This window comes from Mus musculus, chromosome 6 (assembly GCF_000001635.26).
Source record: "Mus musculus strain C57BL/6J chromosome 6, GRCm38.p6 C57BL/6J".
Lineage (NCBI taxonomy): Eukaryota > Metazoa > Chordata > Mammalia > Rodentia > Muridae > Mus > Mus musculus.
In genome coordinates this window covers 123365966-123380326 of record NC_000072.6, presented here as the reverse complement: position 1 = coordinate 123380326, position 14361 = coordinate 123365966, and positions in this window count along the sequence as shown.

The window sequence follows — 14361 nt, the reverse complement described above, 5'->3', positions numbered from 1 at the left end:
AAGGAGTATTGGATTTTTATCAAAATCTTTATCAAATTAGATGATTATAGCATTTCTGTCCTTGAGTTTGCTTACTCCAGTTCCTAGGGATCTGACTTCCTTTTTTTCCTCTTTGGAAACTAGACATAGGGGCAGGCAAAACACACACACACACACACACACACACACACACACACACACACATACACACACACACACACACACAGGGAGAGAGAGACACACACAGAGAGACACAGAGAGAGAGAGAGAAATAAAAAAACAAAACTCTATTATGATTAGCAAGAAAAAATTCAATCATAGTTTGCCTTCTATGGCCTTTAACTCAAAGATACCATCTGACTGTGCCTCCCAACTGCTGCCATTCAAGGCATTGATTATGAAAGTGAAAATACCTAGAAGCATAGCATTGTAAACAAAGCTATAAAACTACCTCCATTGATAAACTATATAAAAATTATTCTGAAAATCCAGCATAAACCATGATAAGACATTGAACAATGGGAAAAAATTTTATAAGAAGTTAATTGCAGATGACATGATAGTGTACAATAGCGATTCCAAATATTTTCCGAGAGAACAGATGCAGCTGATAAAAAGCTCCAGCAAAGAGGCTGGAAAGAAAGTTAACTTTAAGAAATTAGTAGCCCTCCATTATAAAAATCATTAACTGATTGAGAAAGAAGTTAGGAAAACAATACCTATTACAATAGCGACAAATAACATAAAGTATCTTGGTGTAACAATAAGCAAGCAAGTGAAAGATCTGTATGACAAGGACTCAAATACATCAAAGAAGAAATCAAAGAAGACTTCAGAAGATGGAAAGATTTCCCGTGCCTATGGAAAGGTAGAATTTACATAATTAAAATTGTCATCTTACCTAAAGCCATCTCCTGATTTGAGCAACCCAATCAAAATTCCAACATAATTTTTAATACACCTTGAAAGAGCAATTCTCAATTTCATATGGAAAAACAAAACAAAAAACAAAGAAAGTACTCAGGATAGTCAAAACAGTCCTGAACAAGAAAACAATTTCAAGAGAAATCACCAAACTTGTCCTCAAGTTGTACCACAGAGCCATAGCACACATTGATCAATGGAATTGAATCAACGACAAAGAAATAAATGCACACATATATTGATGTAACCTCCCCCCACAACCTGAAGCTTGATGAACCAGACCACGACTTTGTTGCCACTAAGGCGACTATCTAGGGAGCAGCTTGCCTCCCTAGATCACTCTAATGTTCAGCCACTGTTGCTGCTGCTACCTGCTGGGAGTCGGGCTAGCTATTCTGGAGACTACATCAGATCCTACACGTGGTCACCTGCAGCTGGGCTCCAAGGATGAATTGGCAGGAATGGGCTTTCCCCCTCCTTTATAAAGTGCGTCCACCATTAAAAATTTGAACCTTGATCAGAATACTGTCTTGGTTCCATCTCTGTCTTGTCTGCCTAGTTTCCCTCTCTTTCAGCGCTGGCCTGCCACTCAGGTGTACCCGTCCTTGTGAGCCGCTGGACGACTCGCAACATATTGACATGTGACTTTCGATAAAGTAGCCTAAACCATACAATGGAAAAAGAAAGCATCTTCAACAAATGATGCTGCTCTAACTGGGTGTCTACATTCTAAAGAATGAAAATAGATCCACATTTATCATCCTTCAAAAACTCAAGTCCAAGTGTTTGAAAAAGGTCCTCACCATAAAACTGGATACACTAAATGTCTTAGAGGAAAATGTGACATATCCTTAAATGCATTGGTATAGGGGCAATTTGTTGAATAGGAAAACAATGTCTTACTATATAAGATTATCAATTGATAAATGGGACCTCTTGAAAGCACAAAGTTTTTGTAAAAAAAAAAGGGGGGGGCATAAAGATGAACAGAATCCTCAACATAAGAATCTCAAATGGCCAAGAAGAACTTTAAGAAACATCCGAAGCATTAGTCATTGAGGAAATGTAAATCAAATCATCTCAGATTCCGTCTTACACTGATCAGACTGGCAAAGATTAAAAACCTCAAGTGATAATATATGCTGGCAAGGATGTAGAGCATAAATCTCTCTTCCATTGCTGGTGGGAGTGACAGGTAATATAGCCACTTTGGAAATCAGTTTGGCAGTTTCTCATGAAATTGGAAATAGTTCTAGCTCAAGATCCAGCTACACTACTCCTGGGCATATACTCAGAAGATGTTCCACAATCCCACTAAGACACTTTCCTAACATAACAGCTTCATTCAAAATAGCCAAAAATTGAAAAATGTGTAGTTGTTCCACAACTGAATAATGGATAATGAAAATGTGGTACATTTACAAAATGGAATATCATTCAGCTCTGAAAAATCAAAGACATCAAGAATTCTCTATGTAGATAGATGGATATTGAGAATATCATCTATATAGCACAGTCCCAAAAGGACATACATGGTATGTATTCACTTATAAGTGGTTATTAGCCATAAAATAATGATGCCCATGCTTCACTCCACTAAGCCAAAGAATCTGGACATGATGGAGGGCCAAGCAAGGATGTTTGAGGTTCACTTGGAATCAGGAATATAATGGTAATGGAAGGCAGAGGGCAGGAGGGAACTAGGTGAGAAAGGGAATATGCTGAACAGTTGAGGAGGTGTGGGGGAGCCAGAGGAGATGGATATTATGATAGCCATGAGAGTGAATGGAAATCTGCAAGCAATGGAGGAGGCATAGAGTGCATTTCCAGGAAGAGAAAGAGACTTGAGATAGGGGAAGCATCAAAGAATCAATGGGGGAGGGGTGTCCTTAGCTGTTACTCATAGCATTGATGATATGGAGCCTGGAGAGGCTGCTTCCTGTGGCCATTTTGGAACCCTGGTGTAGTGATAGCAACACCAACCCATCCACAAAGCCTTTCAACCCCCGATTTACCCTGACTACATGAAATAGAGGGATTCATGATAGAGTGGAGACTGAGAGAACGCCCAACCAATAACCGGCCCAACTTGAGATCCATCCCATTGACAAGCTGCAATTCCTGACAGTAATAATGATACTCTGTATATTTGCAGACATGAGTCTAGCATGATTGACCTATTTGAGGTCCCACCCACTAACTGACTCAGATAGAGGCAGACACCCACAGACAAACAGTGGATAGAGCTTTGGGACGCTTAAGGAAGAATAGGATGAAAGATTGTGGGAACAACCGAATCAACTAACCTGAAACCTTGGAGCTCTCAAAAGCTGAACCACAGCCAGAGAACAAATAAGGGCTTGTCCTAGGTCCCCCAACACATATGTAACATATGTGCAGCTTGGTCTTTATGTGGGTCTCAATCAACTGGATTGGGGGCTATCCCAAAAGCTGTTGCTGTCTCTGGGATACGTTCTTCTAGCTGGGCTGCCTTTTCTGGCCACAGTGAGAGAGTATGTGCCTTGCCTAGCAGAGACTTGAAGTACCATGGTTGCCTACCCTTTCAGAGAAGAATGTGAGAGAGGATAAGGGAGGGATAATGGGAGGAGGAGCCCAAGTTTGAAGTCTCCATTGGATCTCCCACATTAGAGGTTGAGAACAACATGAGAATGTGTGGCATCAACTAAGCAGGGTTCACTAGGATTCACACAGACTGAAGCAGCAATCACAGAACATGAGAGTCTATTCTATGTCCTCTCTATATATGCTCTTTTTGTTGAGGGTTGTGTGTGTGTGTGTGTGTGTTTGTGTGTGTGTGTGTGTGTGTGTGTGTGTGTGTGTGTGTGTATGTGAGTGGGGGGAGAGTCCTGAGAATGGGAGGGCAGTCTCTGATTCTGTTGCCTGGTCTGTGGTTCCCTTTTCTCATACAGGGTGGCCTTGTCGAGGCTTGGCGTGTTTATTGCATCTTGGTGTGTTATATTGAGTTGATATTCCTGAGAGGCCTGCCCTTAGGAGACATGCAGCAGCGAGTGTTTCTGGGGAAGAAGGAGGGAGGTGTGAGAGAATACTGGGAAATTAGAGAGAGTTGAAGCTGTGGTAAGAATGTACTGTATAAGAGAAGAATACATAAAGATTTTTTAGAAGGAACCATGAATGCCAACCTAGATTATTGTACCCAATAAAATTGTCTGCTACAGTTGAAGAAAAATGACAAATCTTTCCACTGTATAAGTGGTGAAAAGAATTTACATCCACCAAATGAACTCTATATAGATAATACTGGACTTCAGAGAGGAATTGGCATAGTTAAGACACAATAGAAAGAAAACAAATGCCAGTTAAGTGGATGGAATTAGAAAAAATTATATTGAGCAAGGACACCAAGACACAGAGAGGCCAAAGCAACAAGTTTTCTCTCTTCCTTGTTCATCTTAGCTCTAGATCTGTAGTTGTAATTTTATAACCCTGAGTCACTTAAATATCCAGAAAAGTAAAACAGAACCATATGGAACCAAACGGCATTGAAGAAGGAGTTTAGAGAGGGGGATGGAAGGATACAGTGGTACATAGTGAGAAACAGGGGAAATAGTGTGTGTGTGTGTGTGTGTGTGTGTGTGTGTGTGTGTGTGTGTGTGCTTAGCCTCTTTTTCATAATGTCTACTTGAAATTCATATGAAAATGGTGAGATCTAATAAATACTGAACATTTTTTTTATTAACAATCATTACTAAAGAAAGCATTGCTATGGAGAGATGGGAAATTTTCCTGATATCCATAGATGAGAAAGATAAGCTCTTGTCTTGTTTGAGGTCCTCTTTAATACAGGTCCACTGTACACATGCACAGGTGCACACATAGATTGGGTCTTATGTAATGACTTGAAGGCAGTATGCCACTCATTGCTGGATTTCCTTCATCCCTTTCAGTGGGTTTACACATAGAAAGTTAACATGATCTCAGAACGTACTATCTCTGTGAGTTGGTTAATGAATTCTAAGCATTTTTATATAAATGGCAAATACTAAATCTGTTTTTAAATCCTAAATAATATAGAAGTATCTATCTATTACTATCTATCATCTATCTATCTATCTATCTATCTATCTATCTATCTATCTATCTATCTATCTATCTATCTATTTATCTATCTATCTATCTATCTATTGAATGTTTCACACTTTCCTTTTGTCTTCACTTTTCATTTCCTATAGTGGTATGATTTGTTAGGATTTTTTCTCTTCATATTTTCTTTTTCCATTTTTTTCATGGCCACTATATAGAAAATATCTTTTAGTTCTGTGTTATATACAATTTCAATTACATGCATAGTTATGTACTTCCAGTTTTCTGTGCATTTTGATGTTAAAATAAATATCTTCACGAATTAAGTATCCATTACTATATCAGCATGATTACTTTTTAATTTTTTTTTCATTAATCTTCTTCACTTACATTTCAAATACTATCCAGAAAGTCCTCTATACCCCTTCCTCCATTCTGCTACTCAACCTGCCCACTCCCACTTCCTGACCCTGGCATTTCCCTGTAGTAGGGCATATAATCTTCACAAGACCAGGGCCTCTCCTCCCATTGATGGCCTACTAGGCCAAACTCTGTTACATATTCACCTAGAGACATACGTTCTGGAAGGTTCTGGTTAGTTCATATTGTTGTTCCTCTTATAGGGTTGCAGATCCCTTTAGCTCCTTGGATATTTTCTCTAACTCCTTCATTGGGGGCGCTGTTATACATGCAGTAGATAACTGTTAGCATCCACTTCTGTATTTGCCAGGCACTAGCATATCCTCACAAGAGACAGCTATATGAGGGTCCTTTCAGAAAATTTTGCTGGCCTATGCAATAGTGTCTGGGTTTGGTGGTTGTTTATGGAATGGATCCCCAAGTGGAGCAGTGGATGGTCTTTCCTTCTGTCTCAGCTTCAAACTTTGCCTCTGTAGCTTTTTCCATGGGTATTTTGTTTTCCATTCTAAAAAGGAATAAAGTATCTACACTTTGATCTTCCTTCTTCTTGAGTTTCATACGTTTTGCAAATTGTATCTTGGGCATTCAAGGTTCTGGGCTAATGTGCACTTGTTACTGAGTGCATATCATGTGTGTTCTTTTATGATTGGGTTACCTCACTCAAGATGATATCCTCCAGATCCATCCATTTGGCTAAGAAATACATAAATTCATTATTTTTAATAGTTGATTAGTACTCATTTGTGTAAATGTACCATATATTCTGTGTCGATTCTTGTGTTGAGGGACATCTGGGTTCTTTCCAGCTTCTAGATATTATAAATCAGGCTGCTATGAACATAGTGGAGCACATGTCCTTATTACAAGTTGGGAGATCTTTAGGGGATATGCCCAGAAGTGGTATTTTTTTCTGTTTCTTTTATATATTTTTAATTACATATTTTCTTCTTTTACATTTAAAGTCCCCCATACACTCCCCCCACTCCCCTAACCACCCACTCCCAATTCTTGGCCCTGGCGTTCCCCTGTTCTGACACATGTAATGTTTGCATGACCAGTGAGCCTCTCTTTCCAATGATGGCCAACTAGGCCATCTTCTGATACATATGCAACTAGAGACATGAGCTCCAGGGGGTACTGGTTAGTTCATATTGTTGTTCCACCTATAGGTTTGCAGATCCCTTTAGCTACTTGAGTACTTTCTCTAGCTCATCCATTGGGGGCCCTGTGATCCATCCAATAACTGACTGTGAGCATCCACTTCTGTGTTTGCTAGGCCCCAGCATAGTCTCACAAAAGACAGCTATATCAGGGTCCTTTCAGCAAAATCTTGCTAGTGTATGCAATGGTGTCAGCGTTTGGAGGCTCATTATGGGATAGATCCCTGGATATGGCAGTCTCTAGATGGTCCATCCTTTCCTCTCAGCTCCAAACTTTGTCTCTGTAACTCCTTCCATGGGTGTTTTGTTCCCAATTCTAAGAAGGGGCACAGTGTCCACACTTTGGTCTTCGTTCTTCTTGAGTTTCATGTGTTTAACAAATTGAATCTTATATCTTGGGTATTTTAAGTATCTGGTCTGATATCCACTTATCAGTGAGTACATATCATGTGAGTTCTTTTGTGATTGGGTTACCTCACTCAGGATGATGCCCTCCAGGTCCATCCATTTGCCTAGGAATTTCATAAATTCATTCTTTTTAATAGCTGTGTAGTAATCCATTGTGTAAATGTACCACATTTTCTGTATCCATTCCTCTGTTGAGGGGCATCTGGGTTCTTCCCAGCTTCTGGCTATTAAAATTAAGGCTGCTATGAAAATAGTTGAGCATGTGTCCTTCTTACTGGTTGGAACATCTTCTGGATATATACCCAGAAGAAGTATTGTGGGATCCTCCCATAGTACTATGTCCAGTTTTCTAAGGAACCGCCAGAGTGTTTTCCAGAGTGGTTATACAAGCTTGCAATCCCACCAGCAATGGAGGAGTGTTCCTCTTTCTCCACATCCTCACCAGCATCTGCTGTCACCTGAATTTTTTATCTTATCCATTCTGACTGGTGTGAGGTGGAATCTCAGGGTTGTTTTGATTTGCATTTCCCTGATGATTAAGGATGCTGAACATTTTTTTCTGGTGCTTCTCAGCCATTCGGTATTCCTCTGGTGAGAATTCTTTGTTTAGCTCTGAGCCCCATTTTTTTTTTTTAGTTTTTTTCATTTTTTTAATTTATTACGTATTTTCCTCAATTACATTTTCAATGCTATGCCAAAAGTCCCCCCTACACCCCCCCCACTTTCCTACCCAGCCATTCCCATTTTTTTGGCCCTGGCATTCCCCTGTACTGGGGCTTATAAAGTTTGTGTGACCAATGGGCCTCTCTTTCCAGTGATGGTCGACTAGGCCATCTTTTGATACATATGTACCTAGAGTCAAGAGCTCCTGGGTACTGGTTAGTTCATAATGTTGTTCCATCTATAGGGTTGCAGGTCCCTTTAGCTCCTTGGGTACTTTCTTTAGCTCCTCTATTGGGAGCCCTGTGATCCATCCAATAGCTGACTGTGAGCATCCACTTCTATGTTGCTAGGCCCCGGCATAGTCTCTCAAGAGACAGCTATATCTGGGTCCTTTCAGCAAAATCTTGCTAGTGTATGCAATGGTGTCAGCGTTGGGAAGCTGATTATGGGGAGGATCCCTAGATATGGCAGTCTCTAGATGGTCCATCCTTTTGTCACAGCTCCAAACTTTGTCTCTGTAACTCCTTCCATGGGTGTTTTGTTCCCAATTCTAAGAAGGGCTGAGCCCCATTTTTTAATAGGGTTATTTGATTTTCTGGAGTACACTTTCTTGAGTTCTTTATATATATTGGATATTAGTCCCCTATCTGATTTAGGATAGGTAAAGATCCTTTCTCAATCTGTTGGTGGCCTTTTTGTCTTATTAACGGTGTCTTTTGCCTTACAGAAGCTTTGCAATTTTATGAGGTCCCATTTGTTGATTCTCAATGTTGCAACACAAGCCATTGCTGTTCTATTCAGGAATTTTCCCTCTGTTCACATATCTTCAAGGCTTCTCCCCACTTTCTCCTTTATAAGGTTCACTGTCTCTGGTTTTATATGGAGTCCTTAATCCACTTAGATTTGACCTTAGTACAAGGAGATAGGAATAGATCAATTTGCATTCTTGTACATGATAACTGCCAGTTGTGCCAGCACCATTTCTTGAAAATGCTGTCCTTTTTACACTGGATGGTTTTAGCTCCCTTGTCAAAGATCAAGTGACCATAGGTGTATGGGTTCATTTCTGGGTCTTCAGTTCTATTCCATTGGTCTACTTATCTGTTGCTATACCAGAACCATGCAGTTTTTTTATCACAATTGCTCTGTAGTACAGCTTTAGGTTGGGCATGGTCATTCCACCAGACCAGGTCATTCTAAATTTTATCATTTAGAAGAGTTTTTGCCATCCTAGGTTTTTTTTTTTTTTTTTTGTTATTCCAGCTGAATTTGAAGATTGCCCTTTCTAATTCATTGAAGAATTGAGTTGGAATTTTGATGGGGATTGCATTGAATCTGTAGATTGCTTTTGGCAAGATAGCCATTTTTACTATATTGATCCTGCCAATCCATGAGCATGGGAGATCTTTCCCTATTCTGAGATCTTCTTTAATTTCTTTCTTTAGAGTCTTGAAATTCTTATCATATGGATCTTTCACTTCCTTAGTTAGAGTCACGCCAAGGTATTTATATAATTTGTGACTATTTTTTTTTATTAAATATTTTCTTTATTTACATTTCAAATGTTATCCCCCTTTCCTGGTTTCCCCTCCGAAAACTCCCTATTCTCTCCCCCTCGCCCTGTTCCTCAACCCACCCACCCACTCCTGCTTCCTTGCCCTGGCTTTCCCCTTTACTGGGGCATAGAGTCTTCACAGGACCAAGGGCCTCTCCTCCCATTAATGACCGACTAGGCCATCCTCTGCTACATATGCAGCTGGAGCCATGAGTCCCACCATGTGTATTCTTTGGTTGGTGGTTTAGTCCCTGGGAGTTCTGGGGGTACTGGTTAGTTCATATTGTTGTTCCTCCTATGGGGCTGCAAACCCCTTCAGCTCTTGGGTCCTTTCTCTAGCTCCTTCACTGGGGACCTTGTGCTCCATTTCTTTTTTTTTTTTTTCATTTTTTATTATTTATTTATTTAATTTGTGACTATTAAGAAGGGTGTTGTTTCCCTAATTTCTTTCTCAGTCTGTTTATCCTTTGTGTAGAGAAAGGCCATTGACTTGTTTGAGTTATTTTTTTTTCCATTTTTTATTAGGTATTTCGCTCATTTACATTTGCAATGCTATACCAAAAGTCCCCCATAGCCACCCACCCCCTCTCCCCTACCCACCCACTCCCCTTTTATGGCCCTGGCGTTCCCCTGTACTGGGGCATGTTGGGAGCCGCGCCCACATTCGCCGTTACAAGATGGCGCTGACAGCTGTGTTCTAAGTGGTAAACAAATAATCTGCGCATGTGCCGAGGGTGGTTCTCCACTCCATGTGCTCTGCCTTCCCCGTGACGTCAACTCGGCCGATGGGCTGCAGCCAATCAGGGAGTGACACGTCCTAGGCGAAGGATAATTCTCCTTAATAGGGACGGGGTTTCGTTTTCTCGCTCTCTTGCTTCTTACACTCTTGCTCCTGAAGATGTAAGCAATAAAGTTTTGCCGCAGAAGATTCTGGTTTGCTGTGTTCTTCCTGGCCGGGCGTGAGAACGCGCTATTAACAATTGGTGCCGAATTCCGGGACGAGAAAAAACTCGGGACGAGAGTTTACCATCACCGGTGCAAGGAAGATCCCTCATTCCAGAACCAGAACTGCGGGTCGCGGTAATAAAGGTTCCCGTAAAGCAGACTGTTAAGAAGGATTCAACTACATGAATTCAGAACTTTTCAGCTGGGGAACGGCGGTAACCCGTAAGTATAGCTTTACGAGGTACGCCTGGCCTTGAACTTTCTAAGGAAATTCAAGACAGTCTATCAGAAGTAAAGTGGAAAATAGCTTTATAAGGTATGTTTGGCCTTGAACTTTCTCTAGTGTTAGAAGCCCTTTTGTTCCTTTTCACATGTTATCAAGTGGTTAAGGCAGGGCGGATTCTGGATGAAGTTCAGGACAATCTATCAGAAGTAAAGTGGAAAATAGCTTTATAAGGTATGTTTGGCCTTGAACTTTCTCTAGTGTTAGAAGCCCTTTTGTTCCTTTTCACATGTTATCAAGTGGTTAAGGCAGGGCGGATTCTGGATGAAGTTCAGGACAATCTATCAGAAGTAAAGCGGGGAGAGAGAATAGGAGCAAAGAGAAAATATGGTTCACAAAATAAGTATACAGGCCTTTCCAAGGGTCTTGAACCCGAGGAAAAGTTTAGGTCAGGTAAGAATACCTGGGGAGAGATTAGAAGGAAGGAGAAGGAAAAAGAAAAGAAAAAAGATCAATCAGCGGAGGCTTCTAGGAGAAGGAGCCTCTACTCATCACTAGGTGAGCTCAAGGAGCCAGTTTTTAATAGTTCTGAATCAGATGAAAAGGCTATTAGGGCCTGGAAGGCGCTCTCCCGAGCAGGTGAAGCCACTGGACAATAATGACAGAGGCAGGCTCTTGCAGCCTACAAGGTCTTATTGTCCACCCTGGAGTTGTAGATCAGGATTGTAAAGGGGAACTTCAGGTTCTCTGTTCTTGTCCTCAAGTTGTCTTTTCTATATCACAAGGGGACGAAATAGCTCAACTAATAATTTTGCCAAGCCTACATGGCTGTTTTTTCTTCCTCTGGTATTCCTAGAGCTGCAAGAGGGATTGGTTCTACTAGAAATGATTCTGATTACTTAATAATGCCTTTAGATTGTTGTCAAATTTTATCTACTCACGTAGGGGTAAACCCTCGTGGCGTCAGGCCATTACAGGTCTGACAAATGGATGTCACGCATATTTCCTCCTTTGAGAGAAATCAATATTTACATGTTTAGAAGAAACCCACTTAAAAATGGGATTGTGGTATATACTGATGGATCAAAAACTGGCATAGGTGCCTATGTGGCTAATGGTAAAGTGGTATCCAAACAGTATAATGAAATTTCACCTCAAGTGGTAGAATGTTTAGTGGTTTTAGAAGTTTTAAAAACCTTTTTAGAACCCCTTAATATTGTGTCAGATTCCTGTTATGTGGTTAATGCAGTAAATCTTTTAGAAGTGGCTGGAGTGATTAAGCCTTCCAGTAGAGTTGCCAATATTTTTCAGCAGATACAATTAGTTTTGTTATCTAGAAGATCTCCTGTTTATATTACTCATGTTAGAGCCCATTCAGGCCTACCTGGCCCCATGGCTCTGGGAAATGATTTGGCAGATAAGGCCACTAAAGTGGTGGCTGCTGCCCTATCATCCCCGGTAGAGGCTGCAAAAAATTTTCATAACAATTTTCATGTGACGGCTGAAACATTACGCAGTCGTTTCTCCTTGACAAGAAAAGAAGCCCGTGACATTGTTACTCAATGTCAAAGCTGCTGTGAGTTCTTGCCAGTTCCTCATGTGGGAATTAACCCACGCGGTATTCGACCTCTACAGGTCTGGCAAATGGATGTTACACATGTTTCTTCCTTTGGAAAACTTCAATATCTCCATGTGTCCATTGACACATGTTCTGGCATCATGTTTGCTTCTCCGTTAACCGGAGAAAAAGCCTCACATGTGATTCAACATTGCCTTGAGGCATAGAGTGCTTGGGGGAAACCCAAACTCCTTAAGACTGATAATGGACCAGCTTATACGTCTCAAAAATTCCAGCAGTTCTGCCGTCAGATGGATGTTACCCACCTGACTGGACTTCCATACAACCCTCAAGGACAGGGTATTGTTGAGCGTGCGCATCGCACCCTCAAAGCCTATCTTATAAAACAGAAGAGGGGAACTTTTGAGGAGACTGTACCCCGAGCACCAAGAGTGTCTGTGTCTATGGCACTCTTTACACTCAATTTTTTAAATATTGATGCTCATGGCCATACTGCGGCTGAACGTCATTGTTCAGAGCCAGATAGGCCCAATGAGATGGTTAAATGGAAAAATGTCCTTGATAATAAATGGTATGGCCCGGATCCTATTTTGATAAGATCCAGGGGAGCTATCTGTGTTTTCCCACAGAATGAAGACAACCCATTTTGGATACCAGAAAGACTCACCCGAAAAATCCAGACTGACCAAGGGAATACTGATGTCCCTCGTCTTGGTGATGTCCAGGGCGTCAATAATAAAAAGAGAGCAGCGTTGGGGGAGAATGTCGACATTTCCACTCCTAATGACGGTGATGTATAATGCTCAAGTATTCCCTTGCTTTTTTACCACTAACTAGGAACTGGGTTTGGCCTTGATTCAGACAGCCTTGGCTCTGTCTGGACAGGTCCAGATGACTGACACCATTAACACTTTGTCAGCCTCGGTGACTACAGTCATAGATAAACAGGCCTCAACTAATGTCTAGATACAGAGAGGTCTCATGCTGGTTAATCAACTCATAGATCTTGTCCAGATACAACTAGATGTATTATGACAAATAACTCAGCAGGGATGTGAACAAAAGTTTCCGAGATTGTGTGTTATTTCCATTCAGTATGTTAAATTTACTAGGGCAGCTAATTTGTCAAAAAGTCTTTTTCAGTATATGTTACAGAATTGGACGGCTGAATTTGAACAGATCCTTCGGGAATTGAGACTTCAGGTCAACTCCACGCGCTTAGACCTGTCCCTGACCAAAGGATTACCCAATTGGATCTCCTCAGCATTTTCCTTCTTTAAAGAATGGGTGGGATTGATATTATTTGGAGATACACTTTGCTGTGGATTAGTGTTGCTTCTTTGATTGGTCTGTAAGCTTAAGGCCCAAACTAGGAGAGACAAGGTGGTTATTGCCCAGGCGCTTGCAGGACTAGAACATGGAGCTTCCCCTGATATATCTATGCTTAGGCAATAGGTCGCTGGCCACTCAGCTCTTATATCCCATGAGGCTAGTCTCATTGCACGGGATAGAGTGAGTGTGCTTCAGCAGCCCGAGAGAGTTGCACGGCTAAGCACTGCAGTAGAAAGGCTCTGCGGCATATATGAGCCTATTCTAGGGAGACATGTCATCTTTCAAGAAGGTTGAGTGTCCAAGTGTCCTTCTCTCCAGGCAAAACGACACGGGAGCAGGTCAGGGTTGCTCTGGGTAAAAGCCTGTGAGCCTAAGAGCTAATCCTGTACATGGCTCCTTTACCTACACACTGGGGATTTGACCTCTATCTCCACTCTCATTAATATGGGTGGCCTATTTGCTCTTATTAAAAGGAAAGGGGGAGATGTTGGGAGCCGCGCCCACATTCGCCGTTACAAGATGGCGCTGACAGCTGTGTTCTAAGTGGTAAACAAATAATCTGCGCATGTGCCGAGGGTGGTTCTCCACTCCATGTGCTCTGCCTTCCCCGTGACGTCAACTCGGCCGATGGGCTGCAGCCAATCAGGGAGTGACACGTCCTAGGCGAAGGATAATTCTCCTTAATAGGGACGGGGTTTCGTTTTCTCGCTCTCTTGCTTCTTACACTCTTGCTCCTGAAGATGTAAGCAATAAAGTTTTGCCGCAGAAGATTCTGGTTTGCTGTGTTCTTCCTGGACGGGCGTGAGAACGCGCTATTAACAGGGGAATATAAAGTTTGCGTGTCCAATGGGCCTCTCTTTCCAGTGATGGCCGGCTAGGCCATCTTTTGATGCATATGCAGCTAGAGTCAAGGGCTCCGGGGTACTGGTTAGTTCATAATGTTGTTCCACCTATAGGATTGCAGATCCCTTTAGCTTCTTGGGTACTTTCTCTAGCTCCTTCATTGGGGGCCATGTGATCCATCCAATAGCCGACTGTGAGCATCCACTTCTATGTTTGCTAGGCCCAGGCATACTCTGACAAGAGACAGCTATATCAGGGTCCTTTCAGC